Source organism: Tyto alba, unplaced genomic scaffold, assembly GCF_018691265.1.
Source record: "Tyto alba isolate M040663 unplaced genomic scaffold, T.alba_DEE_v4.0 Super-Scaffold_45, whole genome shotgun sequence".
Lineage (NCBI taxonomy): Eukaryota > Metazoa > Chordata > Aves > Strigiformes > Tytonidae > Tyto > Tyto alba.
In genome coordinates, this window is record NW_024881321.1 from 34,580,273 (window position 1) to 34,594,973 (window position 14,701).

General features: G+C 38.0%; 1 protein-coding gene across 5 annotated transcripts in view; it reads left to right on the plus strand.

Moving 5' to 3' along the window:
* Positions 1-14,701, plus strand: part of MYO16 (myosin XVI) — a 395,602-nt gene that overhangs the window by 84,091 nt on the left and 296,810 nt on the right. The gene's annotated exons all lie outside the window — the stretch shown is intronic.

Consider the following 14,701-nt stretch of genomic DNA (forward strand, 5'->3'; position numbering starts at 1 on the left):
GTCCATGAAGAAAATGAATTACAGTAGAAGATGCACTGAAAGATTTGGCCTTTAAGTTTTGCTATATCCTCTTCAGATATCTTGTAATCTGTACTGATTTATTCCTTCTTTTTGCTGCCTCCTAATCACAGTATTCAAAAAGTCCGTATACTACAGGGGTCTTTCCTTACATTAAAAAAAAATCAGTCTTGACTTTAGTCTGAAGTTCCAGAGACCTTAATCATATACTTTGTCTTGGAAGGTCAAACCCAGCAGTAATGTACTTACAGATGTCATCTTGATTATTTTTCACACTGATTCATAGACTATTTGATAACAAAATTACTATCATATTTATGAATGAAAGAAGAGTAAATTATGTGGATTATGGTTATGATTTCCACTGTATTTAATTTTATCCCAATTTTCCATAACTTGCCATTTCAGTGCATTTTATGTTTCAATAAAATTATTAACCACTAGAACTCTCAATATAGTTGGATGAGTGTTTCACCCATGGTGGTGTCTGTCCCTTTTCACCAGGGTTATGGGACAGATTGCATTATCACATTCCAGGATACTTCAGGGGAAAGAGTCATATCATCCCAAACTCTCGTTTAGCACTTAAAATTCAGTCTGTGTGCTTCTCCCAAGGGATTCAGCCATTCTCACATCACCCAGAGTCTTCTGAGGCTCCAGATATGTGCCATAGTGATAGCTTTACCTGAACCTTATGCAGCTTGGAAGGGAGTGGGGGAAGATGTGATATGATACATTAGTTTTAGTTTACAGGGGATGGGGACTCAAGCTTGATTCTCCCATTGCTGAAGAGGCAATACTGTGGGTGAAACACGTGATACCGCCGTGTCAGTTTTCTTACTGTGAGACAGCTTGTGAAAATTTCATCTGTGTTTCAATAGGGTGAGATGGTGTAGTTTAGACTGAATAAGAAGAGAAGAGGATCCTAAAAAGAAGAACTGGAGACTCCTAGTTGGTCTGTGATACGGGAACCCTTTGCCTCTATGTCAGCATGTGCAGGACGTGTGATGGACCCAGTGACAGTGACACACAGGTGCTCTGTCACACTGGACTGTTAGTGGTATGAGAGAACTATCAAGGTCTTGTTTTCTCCTTTCCATGAACAGGATTTCTTCTAATCCAGGATTGGGCAGGAGGAAGTATTATTTTTTTTAGTCAGTTTTATGGTGTCCCAGAGAATTCTCATGTCCTCTTAGACATGTCCTCTGCCACTAATGAGGAGCTCAGTCAACCCAAACATAATTTTTATGTCATCATTTTGTTTCCCACTGTAAAAAATCTGTCATGAGAGAGAAGCATCAACGTTTTCTGTGGAAAACTTTACTGTGAACTTTTAAGGAAATTATAAAGAAATCTCTTACATTTTTGATATTTGGAGTGCTTTATTCTTCTAGAAAAGTGATTGTGCTGACAGCAAAGAAATCTAACCACCCTGAAAATAAGATGAAAGAAGTTTGTAAAGGTCAAAGTATCATATTTTCTTACCATATTGCCTGAACAAAGCTTCAGAATTCTGATACTACATTTTTGAGAAGATTGCTGCAAGAACAGAGAATAGCAAAAAAATACCCCAAACCTCTCTATTATAGCCACTTTTTCTTACAAAGTTTGTGAAAATTTTGAGGCTAAGGAACATATTTTCATTCCTAAAGTAACTTCTTGCTCCAAATAATTACAATTCCTTTTCTTTCTCATTTCAGACAAATTAATATACTGTATCATGGTAAATTTTGCACAGTTGGCAAATTTAAAGACCAAAAAGAAAATATTTGTTGATAATTAAATGAACGTCTGTGGAAAAATTGCCACAGTGTAAATATGGTTATTTTAAAGCAAGTAAAATTTTAAATTGAAGTAATTCTAATTTTTTCTTAAGCAAATGGAAATCAGTTAAGTCAACTGACATTTAGTTTGATTGGGAACAAATAGTTGTCCTAGTGCAATTTTTTTAATGTCTCATAAAGGAGCACCACGAATTTTAAAAAATCAGTGTTTGATTTATTAAAAGGTGTATTTTCCATTTGTTTGCTTTCAATCAACTGCCTTCAGTGCAAACAACAGCAAAATAAGACCTGCTAAAACAAATCCTCAAGTTCTAATATTTTGACTGCTGGACATACCCTTAGGTAACATATGACATTGGTCAATCTGTTGTAACTTGCAGAAACACAAATGCAAGTGGTATTGCCAAACCTGTTTTCCTTGCCAGTGCCATTCATGTACACTGAAAGACAGCTGTCCCTGGCAAATTCCCCCCCATCTGTAAGGTGGTTATGGGAGCTGGGATGTAGTCCATCTTAATCTCTTTTTGGCCAGTAAAAATGGGAAGTGACAAGGAGTGTGGACAAGATGGCACAGTGCAGAAGGGGAGGAGCATTTAGTCACCTATTACTAGGTTTTATCCATCTAGAATACAGACATTCCTGTAGGGTTTCCACTTGGAAATTTTAAAATTGTTGATTTTAAAATAGAAAATGTTTTTCTTGGGAAGAAGGAAAATGGGGCATCTGATGGCTTTGGCTGTAAATCCCATAATGAATGTCTCTCTATGCAGTATGACTTTTAAGATGAGATTGAAGTGATACTCAGAGCATGTAGACAGGCAATAGATCTGGGCCATACCACCTCAGGCTGGTGGAGTCCTGCTGTGGTCCCATTTGGTGCAAATCCTGTTATGAAGCATGACTTATAAAATATATATGGGACCCTGTAAAGACATCTGTAGAAAATGGAGCAATTTATTAAGCTCATGTTTTGAAAGCTAATTGATTGCTTTCAGATGTGATCCTTTTACTATATAAGGAATCAAAGATTTCTTGTGTAAGTTGTGTAAATGTTGACATCTACGCTGAGGAGAAGGAAGGAGGGAGGCAGACATGTAGAAATTTCCCCTTTTTTCAGTCTTTGTGGAAAGAGTAGTATTGCTGTCTTTAGGTAGCTTATTACAGGAGACTAAGAAAATATGTGAAAACAATGTATCCTTTACTCAGCATTCAGTTTATGTGAAGCAGGAGAAATTTTCTATTCAGATTGCAGATGAAAAGAGTACCTTTCTTTTCAGGTGCTTTGCTTTGGACACAATTATTTGATTTTGTTAGCTGCAGTACTAATAATGTTAGTTACAGAAGTGGTATGTGTAAATCATATAGACAGTTGTGTAAAGTAAAACTCTTAAGGAAATCTAAATGACATACTTAATTCCTCCCAATCACCAAGAAATATATAGATTTATTGTGTCTTTAACAGACGTTTTTTCTGTCTTGTGAGAAGTAATGTTGGAGCTGCAGTAATAATTTCTGAAAGATTTAGACTTCAGTTTCTTCAATAGCTTTGGAACATTTTTTCTGTTTGTCTAGTTACTTCCTCAGTGAAGGAACTTGAAGTTTCATGTAGAGTAGGAGTCCATCCACTGACACTATGCTTTTTTTGTTTGTCAGATGAGATGAAGCTGCTCAGTTTCTTCTTCTTCTTCTTCCTCTTCAGACAAATGATCAAGTGGATTTCCCCATTTTAACTTAACCTAGAAGTGATATTGCTATGCGAGTTTACAAGCAAATGCAATAGTGATTCGCTGCACTTTTTCTAACATTATATGTGCCCATACAGTTGTGCTATAGTGTTATGTGACCACAGGTATAATGCTAGGTGGTAGATAGGTGACCTTAACAGACTACTGTAACTACTGTTGTTAGGGCAGCTGCTTAGCCTGCTTTCGTTTTCACTTACCCATGAAGATGCAGCTCAGACTAACAGCCGTCCCTGCTATTCCAACCATAGCCCAGGCTTAACTAGGACATACCCAATAACTGTCCCCCCAGCGCAAGGGAGGTGAGTCTTTCAGATGCCAACGGTGTAGCTCTACATACCAGAAAATCTGGAGGGTTGCCTCTCCACTTTACTGGAGGGTTGTCTCTGCACAACTTTGCAGGGCCATCCGGAGGTGCCAGAGCTGAGCGAGTGAGCTGCCCTGAGTGCCAGAAACATTGGACCGCTGTGCCCACACGGGTGCTTTTCTGTGGCTATCCACCCACTGTACAAAACAGGGAATCTTGCAGTTTTATCTGTTAATTTCATCCATGTGTTTTATTTTTATCTTGGTACTCTGCCTAAATTTACCCTATATTAAATTCATTTTATTGTTCCAAATTCCTTTCCTTTTTATGCTATATAACTTTTCTTTTTCCTTTTCACCCTTCAGATTTCTGTTAACTTGTCTCTCCTTAGTCACTGCTTAGCTAAGCTATGCATATTTAATTCTTTTCATCTTTCCTCATAAATCAGTCCCTCAGGCCCCAGAACCATTTGTGGTAGTTTCTTTTGAACTGCTCCAATTTGACTGTCTAGAATTGAATGCAATATTCCAGATAAGTTGCCTTTCTGCAGAAAGGAGGAGGGCCTGTTTCCAATCCTTTTGCTATTTGAAAACTGAGATGGCATTCCCTTGATGTACACTGAACAGTGACCAAAGGCCTACATATTAGCTCCGCTGCAGAATTTTTGTTAGCTCCACTGTGCTGTAAACTAGATTTCCATCTGCTTTTACTTTACAGTAATCTCTGTAAATGATTAGATTGCGTGTAGAACCACAGTCCACTTGGCACAGGATTTCCTTTCCTGTGTGCTTGCCAGTCTTTATGGCTAGGTCTATGAACCACTGTTTCCCTTTTGGCTTTTGATGATCTCTGATGCATGATACTGAATATCCTCTTTGTCTTGATCCACATATACCTTTTTTTTTTTTTTTAAATAAAATTGCTACATATAGGATTTTACAAATTTTGATTTATGTGTTTTTCTCCAGTGTTTTCTGTAATTCTCATACGCTGTATGTCTGTTGATCCCTGGCATATTTGCAGCCTAAATAGTGAGATCTGAGAATACCTGTGATACAAGAACTGCCTCAGGTTTTGAAACAATCTGATTTTTTGATTCTTTGTTCAGACAATAATTTACAGTAAAACAGCTGGTTGTTTCTGCTGATGTTCATCTTTCTCAGTACCTTTGAGGCTTAGCAACTGTAATTTTTGACTTCTTCTCACTGTGCACCTATGTGTGAATGTACCTTTCAAAGTTGCAGATTTACAAGTATCAGCAACAGTCTTAGTGGTTTTCATCACTTACTGTGATCTGAGTATCCTTGGTCTGTGTAACAAGCCCTTTATATCATACTGTGATGGCAGGAAGAATTTTTGTTCCCAGATGCACATCCTCCCCTCTGCTCTGTCCTATATCTGAAAGTGTGGACTAGAGATTAATGTATTATTACATCTCCATTTAATGCACTGTAAGAAAATAACTTTTATCTTCACAGCTTAGCTTCAACTTCATAAGTTTTGCATTGCACCAAATAAAGACAAGCAGGTCTGTGCAAGGACTAAAAGGAGGTGGTTTTTTTTGAGGACTTACCACTTCTTGCTTCTTATCTCTTTTGTTGTCATTTGACAAGCCCAGATGTTCTTTGCTCTCAGTGTGTCTTCTGATTTGGAGCTTCTTAAGTTTTACTTGTTCTTGGTGTGATTTACAGCAATTTAGATTATTAAAATATGACCGAATATGCTGATGTTATTTTCTCAAAGGCTTTGAGGGTGACAAGCCTTATTAAGTGCTTTATATTAATCCAACAAATATACATTGTTTGCTTCAGGAAATCCCAAATAATAAGTGACATAAATACAGAGGTCCGAAAGTGAACAAAAGATTATAAGGGTTAGCTCAAACAGCCAATTTAGTTTTTCTTCTAACTTGTTTATATATAGATATATCTTTAAAAAAGTGTTAGTGCAGTCAGTTTGAATCAGATGACTGTTGCTTTCTGATTACTTTAAACTCTCTTTTCAGATCCTGACATGAGGACTTAGAATATTTCTTAAAGAAAAACTTTACAGTTAGCTGCTTTAGAAGGATATTGTTAATCTTTGGGAAACTTAAAAGAATGTTTTGCTTTGTATTTCCTAAGGAAACAAAGTCTGTGTGATTATGTTACTTTTGTGTGTGTGCCTCTTTTAGTTTTTCTTCCCATCATAATTTCCAAATCTGTTACCCAGGTTCAAGAAAATGCTTCAAAAACAGATGAATCATGACACAATTTATTCAAACCTGTGAGCAGTGTTTGGTACTACATTGCCTAGGAATGTTGTACAACTATTTTATTATGGTTAGAAATTATAATGTTGCTTTTCTACTACATGGGTATCAAGGTTAGCTTAACAACCATTGAGTCTCAGGTCATAGAAGATACCAAGTAGTCTTAACTATGTTGCAAGGAAATTTAAGCCTACTTCAAGTAAATTCATTCTTCCTTGGGTGAAATACATTGCCATGCAGAATTTCACTTTGCACCACTTACCTTGCTGCAAGCAGAAGATAAGGTGGCTAGGCAGCATTCGTAGGAAGAGCTTCAAAGGGTCTCTCTACACTTTGTACAAAAGAGGGAACCTCTGACAGTCTACAGAATTGTTATTTAGTTCAAAGGCTACAGACGGTATCTAGACACCTCTCTCAATAGACAGGGTGGATGAAACAAATTATGTGCTCTATGCCCTGCCCAATCTTTTATCTATTTCAAAAGACTTTGTAGCTTCAAATAGTGTTCCCTACCTACACGTACTCTCCTACTACTTACTAGAACATATACAAGCACCTTTGGTTTTATGTTGTGAAATTCCTTTCTGCTATGTTACAGTGCATTCTCCACTTTAGACACTGTGAAATTTACAAGTCACAAAAAAAGGTAAGTATGTCTCAGAGCACAACAGCACAGCATGGTAATCACAGGAGAATCAGGACCATGTGTTATGCTGTCTAGATATGTTTTATTTGCTGCATGAACCTTCACCATGTGAACATGAGCCAGTACATGGCACTTAACTGGCAAGCCAGAGGTTGCTTCCTACCCTTCTTTTATGTACTAGAATAGAAGTATCCAAAGTAAACTTTTCCTTTTTGGTAAGGGTATACTGGATCCCAAGTTTCATGGACCAATTGCTCAAAAACCTTTCTTAAAGTCCAAAAGGGCAGTAGATAGTGTTTCAGCCTATTGTATGGACAGTCATAATTTGGAGATGCTACAATACAGCCCTGAATCCACCTTGAGGACAGACTTTCATCTCCTAAAATCTCAGTCATCTGTAACATTATATGAGGAGAGATGAATGGGTTAGTTAATGTGTTTTACTCATCTCTGATAGTATTCAGTCTTCTCAGTTAGAAACTGCAGCGCTCCAGAGCAGAGGATTGTGTTTTTGTTTGTTTTACAAAAGGTTTTGATGTTTGCAGGAGAAGGTGGTTGAGGTATGCTGTGGTTTGTGGGAATCCAGACTGCACCTTTGTCTCATCCTCCAAGGAAGTATAAAAGGATGACAGCAATAGTGAGGATGTGGAGACAGCAGCTTTACCAAAAAGAAACCGTATGAGCTGAAGCATATTGTGTCTGTTCATTTCCATTGCATTCATGTAGTTTCTGGATGTGATTCACAGAGGAGGACTACTGCTCTGGGATATACACAGTTCCTCTCAGACCATTCAGACCTGTCAGTTCCCTGTGCTTCAAGGCATGCAAAAGAAAATAATAATGATATTTTTTCTAAAAAATGGAAAGAACTCCTTACATATGTACTTGAAACCTGTGTTTTATTACACTGAAGGCTAATGCATGGGCGGGCAGTTTGGCTGCCTTTATTAAATAGGCTGGCACAGAGTTAATGACTTTTACGTAGAACATAAAATATCCATATGTTACACACTGCTACATGACATAAATCACAAATGACAGTGCAGAGCCCTCTGTTATATTTGATGTGTTATTATTCAGGCTGTCTTCTATCATTATGAAGGCAAGATCCTAAATTGGTCGATTCTTTGATTTAAATATAATAACTTTTTAGAGAATGCCACTGTAACCTCACTGAATTGCTGATACATAGATAATAGAGTCTATTAGAAAGCCTGTAGAGTTGATTAATAGTGATTGATAAGTAACTTTTCCTGAGTATCAAACTGAAAATTGATTGCAGTTCCTGCTTACCAGTCTAGTCACATCAAAAGGCTCTTGAGGAGCAGCACACAGGAGTAGAATTTTATAAGCGGAAGGTTGCTTGAATGTGCTCAGGATTGCTCTTCAGCAAAGACAGAGTTGGGTGTTAAGCAGAAAACGAGGAAGCTTTGTATATCATGTGTCATTTAAGAGCCCTAACTTTGTAATTACACCCAAAAGGAGATCTGCAGAGCCAAGAACAGGAGAAGCACATCAGCTCCTTTACTGCATTATAATTTATTCTCAGAAGACTTGGCATTAATTGAATTCTTTACATTATTTACAAGGTAAACAGTTTACATTTATATTGCTCCCTCATGATTATCTGTTTGTGGGGTGGGGAGGGGAACCAAGAAAAAAGAAAAGGAATAAGCCCATCACTACAGTGAGTAGAGCACTGCTGACCTGATGAAAACACTTTAGCTGTTAAAATCAGGCTGAGTGGTTACGAGCACCGTGCTTCAGTTACAGCTTAATAAATGTAATGGAGAGGCTGTTCAGATGGTAAGTAATTTTCCCTGTGCTGAACAAAGGATTTTCAAATCCAAGTATTTTGATACTGACCTTAGCAGTGCAATTTGAGATGGATTTAAACTAATCTAGCCCCTTCTGTGGGTAAGAAGTATTTCTTTTTGAAACTGGAAGATCAGTAGACAATACATAATAACTTCTGATACCTGAAAAGAACACCTCTAAAAAATGCATTGATCTGTGGTTCAGACATCATAATTTCAGTTAGGCTATTGTATTTGTATCATTGATTTAATATGGAATTCAGTTCAGCTTCATAAATGCTAATAAATTATTATTTCTAATTTAATATAATAAATTTCAATAACATGCATTGTTGTAGCAGAAAATCACTGTATATAGTAAAGTCATTATGCATAACAGAAAAGTGCATCACTGAAAGGGTCAGTGCTCTAGTTTCTGGTCTGATTTCTGTTATCAAATATGGGGTGTAAATTAATGCAGCTTTTTGAACTGGATGAAGCTTCACTGATTTGCACCATCCATGTATCTGAGTCTGCAAGTGTCAAAGCAATTGCTGCTCACTGCATGTTTTTCCCATATATCTTTGTTAGTACTGTGAATATGTTTAGCTAGCCAGCTTTAAAAGTGTCTTATAATAGTACGGTATTTATAAAAAATTGGCTTTATTTTTTTTTGTTATTTAAGGAATGATAATCTATTTAACAGTTCACTGAAGTTGTTTACCTTTTCAAATATTTTATCTTTCTGAAATTCAGGACAATTTCGGGTATCTAAATTAGAATATCTGTGTTTAACTGTAGTTATGAAGACAGGCTGATATCATATATTTAGCCAGAACAGACCAGGATTGGAGCCGAAGTGTCAGAGGACCCAAGCTGAACACTGTATGTTTCAGAGAGTTTTCCAGAGAGTTTTTTTTCATTTAATGACATCAAGATGCTTAAAGAATGTTGTTTAGGTAGCAGTCTCAAACAGATACATTCTCAGAATCTGAGACTACCATTTTTCCTGTTAATTTAAGCCTTCTACATTTTGTTTCTATGCTGTAAAGACCATAGTCCTTCAAATATCCAGAAGCTTAATTATTCATTGGTTAAAATATCATCAAAATCAATGTGAATGTTTACATAAATAGAGGTAAGCATGTGTCTTAGTAGTTACAAATTTGTAGCTTTAGGCATTGTGCACCATAATTCTGTGTCACCTTATTTGAGAAGCTTGCTGCATTAAGCAACATCAGCAGTTCAGTCGAGTGTGTGCCTTTAGTGAAGAGACAGGTGTTTTAACTTGCCATACTTTGCAAAACACACTATTCCCAGGGTCCAGGAGTACTTACTTCTCTGAATCACAACAGCAAACATTTGTATCACATGAAAAGTCAAAATACAGCACATATGAGCACAGTGGCAAACTTTTTTGGAGTGCCTGTGTGAGCATGTATATAGGCATTCAGCTTTACATTCTGGAAATGCCTTCTGACATGTGATCCAGATTAGATAGGAACATAATCACCCCCAAGCAATGTGAATTACCATCTGAAGTGCATTTTTTTTTAGGATGGCTTGACTCCCAATTTAAATGGCAGGGTAAGTGACTGAAGAAAAGTGACATAAAGCTGTAAGAAACAGAAATATAAAAGAAAGCTCTATCAATATGTTTTCTGAAAAGAGGTATGGCAAAACTGTTCCTACATAGCGTAAAGTTACTTTGGCTCAAATCACCTGCAGGTGATGGAAGAAAATGCCTGTAGCAATCACATTCTTCCTCTCTGTTTATGTCCCATCACCCTTCCGAGCTCTTCCTGTTGTTCAGGAGCTGGTGCTTGTTATGCCACAAAATATTCCTTCTCTCACCTGCATGGTGAGAACTAGTGACAATTCAAAGCAAGCAGTTCACCTCTACTTAGAAATCTCTTGTTTGTACAGGCAGGATCAAGCTTGTAATTTGTGTTGTAATGCAATTGGCACTCTGTCCAAATGTGAGTAAATTGCTACAATTTTATGAACAGGCTGTTTTATAGCAATGATTCTAGCAGTTTGGGGTGGACCCAGTCAGTGAAGAAGCTCTACACTAGCAAGCATCCTTGAAACATTTTTTTTTTCTCCTGTTTGTTACAGTGGTAGTGACTTCCTTTGTCCTGTGCTAGTTAATAACCAATATGATATAATAAAAGGATCTCTGTTTTTGATATTTCAATGTTTCATAAAGGTTTTTATATTGTGTGCTTATACAGAAGATACAGACCTTAAAACCAGATACATACTGACAATCACATTTATTCTAGTCGGTTTGATCCAGGGTATCTCATTAAATAAATAATACCCTGGTAAGCTTTCTCAGTGTTTTGATGAAGACACAGCTAATGAGGTATCCAGTAGAATATACCATGACAGTCACGGTGACCTTATCAAATCACTGTACAAAACTATAATTTGTCATACACTGAGGCAAGAACCACATGAAATAATCTTCAGATATGTTATCTTATATAATGAGATATAAACTCTTATGCAAACTGATTCAGAAGGCAGCCTTTCTCCCTACCCACAAATCTTTCCTCATATTACCACACTGCCTCTTGACCAGCATACTTAAAACCAGCTCTGGTTGAGATCAGGTTTACCATATATCTTGTACTATTTGAATGTGCCCCATACAAGGTTCTTGTAGCAGTTGAGTGTGATGGTTTGTGGCATTTTTCTCATACACAGAAAAGAAAAGGACAGACAGGCCTGCTGCACATATTACCCTTTACGAGGCTCTAACAGCTTCTCTTTCGAGCCTGGCTGTATCTGAGTTGTCAGTGTCTAAACAGTAACAGTTTACATCCGCCTAATAAAGTTGTGGATTTTAGCAGCTATTTTTTCCTGGAGGTTTTCTTTACAGCTGAAGCTGTTGCTGCTGTTGTCAGTGCTCAGTTAGGACAGAGTGGTTGGCATACTTTGAATGGTTAGACCTTAATCCTGAGGATTGGGTTGACAGAAACTTTGGGCAGTTTGACAAGGGAAGTGCATATTCTCATGCCTGAGACAGACTAACCTTGTCCTTTGGTACAGGCTTGGAACTGAGCTGAGCTGCATCCCTGCTGAAGGGGATGCAGGGGTTACAGTGGACACAAAGTTGAATGGGAGCCAGCCCTCCACACTGGTTGTAAATAAGGCAAACCACATAGTTGGCTATATTAGGAGTGTGTCCAGCAGACTAAGGGAAGTCTTTGTTTGCTTCTCTTTGGGGCTAGTAAAGCTGCACCTGCATGTGTGTAGTCTTGGTCCCCCCAGTTAAGATGGAAATTGAGGAAGCGGAATGAGGGCAGCAGAAGGCTACCAGCATAATTACATAAATGACAAAGCTGAATTCTTCTTAGTAGTAACAAGGGATAATGACCACTAAAAAAACCCAAGATGTTTTTGATAAAAGGCAGTGCAGCACTGGAACAGGTTACCCAAAGAACTTGGAGAATCCAAGGGTAAAGGTTTTCAAGATTCTGCTAGACAAGACACAGTTACCCGATCCGATGTTGCTGTTTAACCCCCTGCTCAAAGTGGCATTAAGCAATCCCCAGAATTTCCTCTGGAAGCATGTCTACAGCCCTCCTGGTTTTGGGTCTACCTCTCTTGGGGTGATAGCCTGGAAGGCCTACTCATGCCATCAGAGGTTCCCCATACTCAGTAGGCTACCACAGTTGGAGCAGAGATCTGCCTGGTTTTAAAACTGGGACTGAATGTTGCATGCCTTAAAGATGAGCATCTGAAAGATTAATTCAGAGAGTTTGCCTTGTCTGCATGTATACTATGTCATTTAATCTAGGCTTAACCTAATGAGGCTGCTGACCTGCAGTGATTATATCCACAGTCAGATACTGATCTCATCTGGGAAGTATCATGTTCCAGATGTGCTGAGAGAAAAAAAATCCCATCTGCAACTCATTACTTCTCAGATGAGACCAGTGCCCAAGTGAATTAAGAGTCCTCTTCTCAATCTGCCTGAATTGTTTGACTCTGGCCACACACTGGAAACCACTATGTGAGGCCAGTTCTGGCAGTCAAGCACTGTTCTTCATGAAGCAAATAGATGGGCTGAAAGTTATCCCACTGAAGAGGCAGAGGACACTAAGCTGGCCACATCCTTCCTGAGACTGGAATCTGGCTGTATGAGCTCAGCTTTGCTGTGCTCTGTTCGACCAAGACATTAAGCTAATTTGTTTGATTTCTTACCCTGGAGGAGCAGAGCACTGTGACAGCAAAGGTGTCCTACAGCTTTCACCAGTCTCAGTTGTCATCTGGCAGTGAACACTGCCAGTTCCTCCTAAGAGCACATGAGCTAAACTGAGGAAAAGCAAAGATACCACTGAAGTCTGTTGTCATCAAACAACACTGATTTATAGCTAAGACCAGAGCAGCAGCAACAATTCTCACCCTCAGATGAGTTCTCCAGATATAGACAGCAACTTCAGTTGTAGCCTGTCTGAGCCCAAGTGCATGGCAGCTCCTTCTTCCCTTCATAAAAGAGAAGGAAGGAACAGAGCAGAAGTAAAACTTGTACAGCTGGACTCTTGGCTGCATTGTCAAACATGGTTTAACACAGCAAGCTGGTTTTCCCTCTGAGGCTGCGAGCCTGGCAGGCACTATACCCAGATTTAGAAGTGTTAGCATATAAGCTTAGAGTCTTACAAGCCAAAAATACTGTGTAAGCTTAAGGCATGGGTACTGAAATATTTTAGACAAAGCAGAGCAATGCTAATAGGGAAGATTTGAAGTCTGCTCATTCCTTAGTCTTGTTGTGCCAGAAGGGAGATGCAGTCGCAAACTACCTCGGGCTGAGGGTGGTCTGAGTGCAGATCTCCTATTTTGTTGAATGCTCTGAACACTGGGACTGAAGCATAAAGTTACATCTTCTGCAGCTTTACAGAGCTACCCTTTCATTTCCTTGTCTTTTCTGACATGTGCTCAGAAATGAAACATATCATTTAAGGTTAAATGGAAAATTCTGTTTTATATAGAAGGAGTTGTTGACTTTTGACATGTAAAAAGAAAGGGTTTGTGTTTTGGCTTAATGCAAGACAATACTTGTTTCCACTTTTTGAGTTTGACGGCTCATTTTCTTCTAGCTAGAAAGGCATGCTAAGAAAGGAACAGAAATTATAGGGAGGGAAAGGGTAGCCTATGTTAACAGAAGCTGATTGAACTTGACCTGTAGAATTGTATTCTGTGTCAGCTTCTGTCATGGAGTTTCTCAACAAGACATTCTGAGCACTTTTTGCATGAATGTATGCTCCTCAATTTTGGGAAGTCTGGTCTGAGACCTTGGGTTCTAATCCATAGTGAGTACATCGAATATATAACAGAATGTATAATAGAATACGATATATGATTTATAATATAAAATTACATATATATAATGTAATAGATATAAATTATGGAGTGATTGGCATGCAGACCTAGGACAATCACTTTGGTAGTATTTTATTATGGTATTATGATACATAATACTTTACAGAATACTATGCCTTCACAGCAACAAAAAACTTGAATAAAAAAATATAGAATTCTTGAATTGGACACTCAAAATTAGTGATTTAAAAAGAAAATCATTGTCTTTCAGTTCTTCAGTAGAGAATATAGATAAGAATGCCCCTTTATCCCTCTTTTTTAAAAGAAAAGATATAAATTTTTGTGAAACATTTATGTGGTATGATGTCGTGAGCTTTACAAAAGCCTGTCAGGAAATTATGAATTTTGCCTTCAGAGCAGGGTTTGAATAGTACTCAGTCGATTAGAAGGATGTAAAGCAACAAGGAGTAAACAAAGTGGCCGTTTAGTCAGCACTACTCAGCTAGTACCCTGACTGAGGTAGGAGTCCTTTGATGATGTAATTACAGATTTAGCAAAATGGGTAGACAAAAGCAGACCTAATTAAAGTTGCACAATAATGCTTAATTTTGGTATTTCTTAACTGCCCAAGGTGACTTGAACATACATCTCCTTCAAGAGCTCCTCCATCAAACTAAGGAGATAAAGCCTTTCTCATCTGGGCTGCTGACAGTCCTTAGAAATTACAAATTTGAGCACCTAGCTCCCATATGAAGAAAATTTAAGTATGTATATAAAGCAGAACATGAGAATCAGAAGTGATTGGGTGGTCTCCAGCCACCACATC